This window comes from Bison bison, unplaced genomic scaffold, assembly GCF_000754665.1.
Source record: "Bison bison bison isolate TAMUID 2011002044 unplaced genomic scaffold, Bison_UMD1.0 scf7180017864302, whole genome shotgun sequence".
In the NCBI taxonomy this organism is placed as follows: Eukaryota; Metazoa; Chordata; class Mammalia; order Artiodactyla; family Bovidae; genus Bison; species Bison bison.
In genome coordinates, this window is record NW_011494874.1 from 1,393,557 (window position 1) to 1,401,669 (window position 8,113).

Consider the following 8,113-nt stretch of genomic DNA (forward strand, 5'->3'; position numbering starts at 1 on the left):
GTGGCTAAGACTCTGTGGTCCCAGTGCCAGGGACATTTGATCTCTGGTCAGGGAATGAAGATCCCGCTTGCCACAGAGTGTGACCAAAAACCAAAACATATATGTGCTTTTTCTTTTAACATTTTTATGCTGAAATGTTGAAAATTAATCCTAAGAGCTCAGTTATTGAGGGCAGCTCTGTGCCCAGCACAGCGGAGTCCTGCAAGAATGCCATAACTTCTCAAGGACAGCTCTCTGATCCCCACTGACAGATGGGGAGACTCAGGTTCTTTACTGGAGGCTGTGGCTGCTTGATATTAATACTTGGGTTGAGCATGAGTCACAGGGCAGCTGTAGATTTCCGCCCTGAACTGGAGCCAGGCAGGAATCTCCCTGGCGGTCCAGTGGTTAGGACTCTGCCCGTCCACTGTAGGGGAGACAGGTTGAATCCCTGATCAGGGAACTAGATCCTGTAAGCTGAGAAGAGAAAAAAAAATTTTAAACAAGGACCTGTTGAGAGTGTTGTTGTTCAGTTGTGTCCGATTCTTTAGGACCCCATGGACTGCAGCACATCAGGCTTCTCTGTCCTTCACCATCTCCCGGAGCTTACTCAAACTCATGTCCGTTGATCGGTGATGCCATCCAACCATCTCATCCTCTGTCGTCTCCTCCTCCTGTCTTCAGTCTTTCCCAGCATGAGGGTCTTTTCCAATGAGCTGGCTCTTCACATCAGGTGGCCAAAGAATTAGAACTTCAGCTTCCGTCCTTCCAATGAGTATTCAGGACTGATTTCCTTTAGGAGGGGCTGGTTGGATCTCCTTGTGGTCCAAGAGACTCTCAAGGGTCTTCTCCAACACCACAGTTCAAAAGCATCAATTCTTTGGCGCCCAGCTTTCTTTATAGTCCAACTCTCACACCCACACATGACTAATGGAAAAACCATAGCTTTGACTATATGGACCTTTGTCAGCAAAGTGATGGCTCTGCTTTTTAATACAAGGGGGACACTATTACAATTGCGCTGAGATGACAGGGACTGTCCTGAGCAAATACCCTTGACTCAGGGCTTTTTCAAGTGACAAAGCCCTTTCTCCAATTGGCCTAATCCTAAAACTAGATGACTTAAATATTAAATAAAATACTAAATAAGAGAGTTATACTTTAATATAAATATTAGATAAAATATGTATGTAATTAAATAGTAAATTAAAAAATAAAAATTCAGCTGGCTCACTTAATGAGAGAGCCAGAGTCCTCAGGCATGGCTGTCTCCAGGGATTCCCCCACGGACCCAGAGATGCTATCAAGAGTGTCTCCCAGCGGGTGGGGGCGTGGTGGGGGTGAGGGGGATGTGCCCTAGGCTGCAGGCCTGCACGAGGTCCTCTCTGAGAGCCAGCAGGGCCCCGGGGGTGGGGGAGGATGCACGCCTCCCAGCTGGGAAAAGGCATCGTGATCATTTTGTGCTCCCCTTCGGATGGCCACCTAGGACGTTTCCAGTTTTTATTATTAAAAACACAGCAGTATCATATTTTCGTAATTTAAAAAAATACAGAGAAAAAACCCCATAGCAGTGATTGTCTATTTGGTGGCTGACCCGCGTTGTCTCCCAAGGCAGACCTCACTTTACTGCACTTCACTCCCAGTGCCTCACAGATGCTACGCTTTGCTCAGACGGGAGGCTGGTGGCCATCCTCCGAGAGCAAGTCTACTGGCGCCATTTTCCCACTGCATTTCCTGCCTTCGTGTCTCTGTATCACATTCTGGTAATTCTCACAATATTTCCAACTTTCTCATTCATATTTTTCTGATTTCTGTCATCAGTTATGTTCCCACTACATCTCACTGGAGCCAAGATAATACTTGGCATTTTTATCAATGAAGTATTTTTTTAATGAGTTGATTTATTTGTTTGATGGTATCAGGTCTTAATTGCAGCACAAGGGATCCTCAGCTGCGCCAAGCAAACTCTTGGTTGCAGCATGCAGGATCTAGTTCTCCCACCAGGGATCGAACCCAGCCCCCTACTTTGGGAGCACGGGGTCTCAGCCACTAGACCAGGGAAGCCCCACAATAAAGTAGTTTTTAATTAAGGTATGTACCTTGCTTTTTTTAAAGAGATGGGGATACCACACCACCTTATTTGCCTCCTGAGAAATCTGTATGCAGGTCAAGAAGCAGTAGGTCCAACCAGACATGGAACAATGGACTGGTTCCAAATCAGGAAAGGAGTACTTACTTGGTCAAGGCTGTACATTGTCACTCTGCTTACTTAACTTTTATGCAGAGTACATCATGAGAAATGCCAGGCTGGCTGAAGCACAAGCCGGAGAAATATCAATAACCTCAGATTTGCAGATGACACCACCCTTATGGCAAAAAGCAAAGAGGAACTAAATAGCCTCTTGATGAAAGTGAAAGAGGAGAGTGAAAAAGCTGGCTTAAAGCTCAATGTTCAGAAAACAAAGATCATGGCATCTGGTTCCATCACTTCATGGGAAGTAGATGGGGAAACAGTGGAAACAGCATCAGACTTTATTTTTTGGGGCTCCAAAATCACTGCAGATGGTGATTGCAGCCATGAAATTAAGGATGCTTGCTCCTTGGAAGTAAACCTATGACCAACCTAGATAGCATATTGAAAAGCAGAGACATTCTTTTACAGACAAAGGTCCATCTAGTCAAAGCTATGGTTTTTCCAATGCTCATGTATGGATGTGAGAGTTGGACTACAAAGAAAGCTGAGCACCAAAGAACTGAGACTTTTGAACTGTGGTATTGGAGAAGACTCTTGAGAGTCCCTTGGACTGCAAGGAGATCCAACCAGTCAATCCTAAAGGAAATCAGTCCTGAATATTCATTTGAAGGACTGATGCTGAAGCTGAAACTCCAATACTTTGGCTACCTGATGCGAAGAGCTGACTCATTGGAAAAGGCCCCGATGCTGGGAAAGACTGAAGGAGGGAGGAGAAGGGGATGACAGAGAATGAGATGGCTGAATGGCATCACTGACTCGATGGACATGAGTTTGAGCAAGCTCCGGGAGTTGGTGATGGACAGGGAAGCTTGGCATGCCACAGTCCATGGGGGTCGCAAAGAGTCAGACACGAGACATATTACTATTGCACACTTAGTAAACTTTGGTGTAGTGTGAATGTAATGTTCACATGCTTGGGGAAGCCAAAATATTTTTGTGTCTCCTTTTATTGCGATACTTGCTTTATCATGGTATCCGGAACAGAGCTTGCAGTATCTCTGAGGTCTGCCTATAAAATAAACTTGAATTCTCTCCTAAAACTGTAAAGAATTAAGCAAGTGAACAAACACCATAGCAGTGAGCATCGTACATGGAACCTGGCACTTGGGCCAGTATTTATCCGGAATAAGATACCCACAAAAGGTACCACTGGACCCAACAGCACGCGTGTTTTCCCCGCCGGTGGGCCTACCCAGGGGCCTGCCCGCCCCCGTGTGAGAGTGAGGGCCTGACTCCTGACCTTGTCGGTGCAGGCTGTTATCCGTCTCCTTGGGTTTTCCATTATTGGGTTTTGCCATTAGGAGAATTGTTAGAGCTGAGTATCAGGCGTTTACTGGCCAACCTGTGAATTGCCTATTCATACCCCTCCCCCATGGTCCTGGGTTAGTCCTTCTAATTGGCTGCAGGAGCTCCTTATTCATTCTGAATACAGACCGTTGGAGGCCAGGAGGGCTTTGACCCGGTCCAGCCCAGTGGTGGAAGTGCAGGGCCCAGGTGAGGTGGGGGTGAGAGGGATGTTCCCAGCCTCTTACCTGATCCTGGCCACTTCCCATACTGGCCATGGCCAAGCCTGCCCCTTGGAACACCTTCCTTTTGAAATACAAAACTCTAGCTGACTCATTTCACAGGGAAGTGACTGGCGCTTGGACAGGTGCAGTTACACACAGCTGGTGAGCAGTGACTAGTGCCCAGCTCATTTGGCACCAGCCTCCCCCAGGAAGCTCTCTGCCCCCGACTCCCTGTGCAGTGTGCACCCTGAACTGCGCTCCCAGGCCCAGGCCACCTGCCACGTGCCCTCTGCTCTGACGCCACGGGCCAGGCTTGCTGGCGATAGCTGGGACTCAGGTCAGGGAGGGTCTCCGTGAGGTCAGTGAACTCCTCTCAGGTCCCACCCTGCACCCCTTGTCATTCTCAGCAGATGACCTTGGACACAGAAGTCATCACAGCAGACCTCTGACTCACCTGTCCCCCTGCTCTCATTGGCACCATGCCCAACCCTATGCTGCCCAGGAAGAAGGGTCCATGCTGGAGGCTGGGGGCTCCTTTCCGCGCCTGGTGGCCGTCCCTGAGGGCCGGAAGGTCCTGGCTCCACAGGTCTTTCCTGCATCAGTGTTTTGGCCCATCAGTGTCCTGCTCACATGCAGCACACTGCACGCGGACACACACGTGTGTACACAGCGCAGCCAGCCATGACCTAGTGCACACGTCTGCATGTGCAGCACTTATGTGTTCAGTGTTCACGCTTTCATTCTTTTTTGGCCCAACCCTGAGACTTGCGGGATCCTGGTTCCCCTACTAGGGATGGGAACTTGGCCCACTGAGTGAAAAAGCTGAGTCCAAACCACTGGACCGCCCAGGGAACCCCCATCTCTTGCATTCTTTAGCCCTGCTCACCTCCTGCCCCTTTTCCTCTGCTCCTACACATCTTTCCCAGCCCTTCCCCCACTCCCCTCTCCACAGGCTTCTCCGGCCGCCCATGACTTCTGGAGAGGGCACCATGACCTCCGTGTAGCCAAATCCTCCCGACCCTCTGGTGGCACTTGCCCCAGGTGGCTGCTCCCTCCTCCATAGGGCGCCTGTGCCCTCCAACCCCCGATGGCCTCTCCCAGCTCCTGGCTCCGCCTGCCTCCTCTCCCTACCCTGTGCGCTAGATGTCAAGCCTGGCCTCCCAAACTTCCCTCCCGTGTCAGGCTTCCAGTACCTTTTCTCTGTCACCGGCCAGGGCTTCTCCCTCCACTTCCTGTTGCCATAGACACCCCCAGAGTGGCTGACAGGCATCTTTGGGGGCGCCCTGCTCCTCCCCACCCTTCCACGTGCTCAGCCTGACTGGGAGGCATTCTGGACTGCACTCTCCCTCTTGGAACCTACCCAGCTGACCCGAGTGCACACAGAATTCATCGTTTCTGCTTCTCCCCTGTGAGCTCCCTGCCGCTCACCCCAGCCACCCCTTCTCAGGCTGGTCGGCTACTGGGGCTTCCACCCTCTGCCCCTGGGGTTGGCTCCCTGCAGCCAGAGGGGCCTGAGAAAAGCCTCCTAGCCCCTGCAGGGCCCCTGCTCAGAGCCCTTGCTCCCCCAGTCCTCGCACTGACCCTTGGGTCCCTCTGGACCTGGGCGCACGCGGCCACCTGCCCATGGGTGAGACAAGCTCTCCCAGCAGAGAGGGGAGTGTGTCTCGGGTCAGGTCCGAGTGGGAGCATGACAGGATCAAAGGTCAAAGCCATATTTAGAAGGCCATCTGCCCACCCTCAGATCCCCCCTTAGTCTGTGAAAATTGAGCCCTATGCCCCGGCTTGTGCCCACTCTCCACCCCCAGCCCCTTCACTCCCCACCGAGCCCATCTGCCCCCCCGGGGAAACTCTGTTCACAGCCCCATCCACAGCCCCAGAGAGCAGGACACTGCTTCTCTGGGTGAGGGGGCACCTGCCCCCAGGGCCACCCTGGACGGCTCGAAGCCATCACAGCCCCACGGAGGCGCGGGGAGGGTGTTCACAGTAGCACCAGGGCTCCACACCCGTGTTGGGCACGGGCAGCTCTCGCCAAGCAGAAGGTTCCTCCGCAGGGATGGTGTGGGACCCAGAGTAACATGTACCCCAGAGGGTGAGTCTGAAAGTGACCTGGGAGAGAAAGACAGCTTGTCGAGGCTGGGAGCTGACGGAGCTGACGAGAGGGTTCCAAGGTCCACCACCGCTGTGGGGAGCGCCAGCGCCAGGCTGGGCCGCCAGACGGGCACACCGGCCGTCAGACGTCCCCATAGGCTCGTTCCTAACCTGGCTCATGGGTTCCCAGGCATGGAAAAGTTATCAATACTATTATTTATGCCTGAAATAATCCACCCCCCTCCGCCTCCAGGTCCTCAGGACAAACCCCAGCTCCTTGTGCCGGCCTTCAAGGCCTGTGCTCCCCTCCCACTGCCCTCTGCAGCTGCCCTTGGTCACGGCCCAGACCTTTGCCGCGGTTGTGTCCTGACCAGGATCACCCTTCCTCTGCCTCACCTGGTCTTTCTGGCTAAACTCATTTCTGAGGGCAGCTTTAAGTAGTGGGGCAACAGGGCCAGGTTTTATGTTGAGAGAGGCCTTCAAAAAGGCTCTTTCCCTTCGGGAAAGCCAGCAGCAAGCAGTGGGGAGGGCAAGTTGAAGCAGAGGGCCAAGAGGGCTGGGGGTGGAGAGACAGTTGCCCAGAGGCCAGCTGCAGAGCAGGCACCTACAGCTGAGGCCCCTTCACCCTCAGTCCACTGGCGGCCGTGCAGACGGTGTGAGGTCTCACCTCCAGCCCTTGAGGAGCAGCCTCGGCACATGGGAGCCATGTGGGTAGCGTCTTGAACCACAGCGAGTTCACTTGGGACACCACCTCCCTAGGTTGTCTCCCAGGGCCTGGGGGCTATGAAAGGCCAAATGTCAACCCCAGAATTTCTATTTGCCTTGTCCCCCATCAGAAACATCAGCAATGGGACAGCTGAGAGAAGATGTAGGAGACTGAGGCCTAAAGAGGGGAGGACACAATGAAAGGTGAAGTGGGGCAGAGGTGGAGCCTGGACCCCCAGCCTTGGTCCATGACCATCTCTGTACATCTGGTGCTGATCATGGCTGCCCAGGTGGCGCCAGTGGTAAAGAATCCGCCTGTCAATGCAGGAGGTGCAAAAGACATGGGTTCGATCCCTGGGTTGGGAAGATCCCTTCGAGTAGGAAATGGCACCCCACTGCAGTGTTCTTGCCTGGAAAATTCAATGGACAGAAAAGAGCCTGGCAGGCTACAGTACACGGGGCAGCAGAGAGTCGGACACGACTGAGCAGGCACGCACTATGGTGCTGATAATGGATCCCTCCCCCACCTGCCTCAAGGTATGGTAAGGCCTGCAGGGCCATGTTGCACTAAGGCAGGCAGCAGTTTGGGTAGCAGGATCTGGTGGCATCTTGGGCATGTGTGTGCTACTTGTAGAAAGCCCAGAAGGCCAGGACCCCTTCAATCATAAATGTCTGAAGAAAAGAAACACAAGTGTCCAGCTTCCCTTTTGTGTGTTCCTCACTTGAAGGACCGATGCTGAAGCTGAAGCTCCAATACTTTGGCCACCTGCTGAGAAGAGCTGACTCATTTGAAAAGACCCTGATGCTGGGAAGGATTGAGGGCGGGAGGAGAAGGGGACAACAGAGGATGAGATAGTTGGATGGCATCACCGACTCAATGGACATGAGTTTGAGTAAACTCCAAGAGTTGGTGAAGGACAGGGAAGCCCAGAGTGTGGCAGTCCACAGGGTCACAAAGAGTCGGACAAGACTGAGCGACTGGACAACAACAATGTATGAAGGTCATCTCCCTGTGAGACCCGATTTCATGGTTGGTGAAATCAGGGGTCATAATTCCCACCGCCACTGGCTGTGGAAATGAAATCAAGTGTGTTTAGCACAGAGATTGGTGCAACTAGGCACAGGTAAGTGATTGTCTGCATCCGGTTCACCATCTATTCCCTGGGAAAGTCAGTCTGGAGCAGGGGCTCCAGATGCCCGGACCTTCTTGGGCAGAACGCGGCCGGGGGCTCTTAAGAGGTCACAACCCCTTCCCCCTGCCCCCTCCACGTGCGGTCCCGGGGGTCATCCCCAAGGTCACAGAGGGTCAGTGCAAAGGGGACGTGGAAGACGTCTCTTGGGGTGCCGAGGACAGTCTCGCTCGGCGGAGCCCGGGCTCCTGAGTGTGAGCGCAGACTCGTTGAGCGGAGGCACCGCAGGCCGAGGGGCCCTCCCGGGGCTGGTGGCCCGCCGCCCGGAGCCGGGAGCTCTTCTCCGCCGGCTACTCCGGTTTCCGGGAGCCCCGCCCCGCTCGCTCCCGTCGCGGCCCCGCCCCCCGTGCGCCCGCAAGTTTCTCCCAACTTTTCCGCGGGTCCCCCCG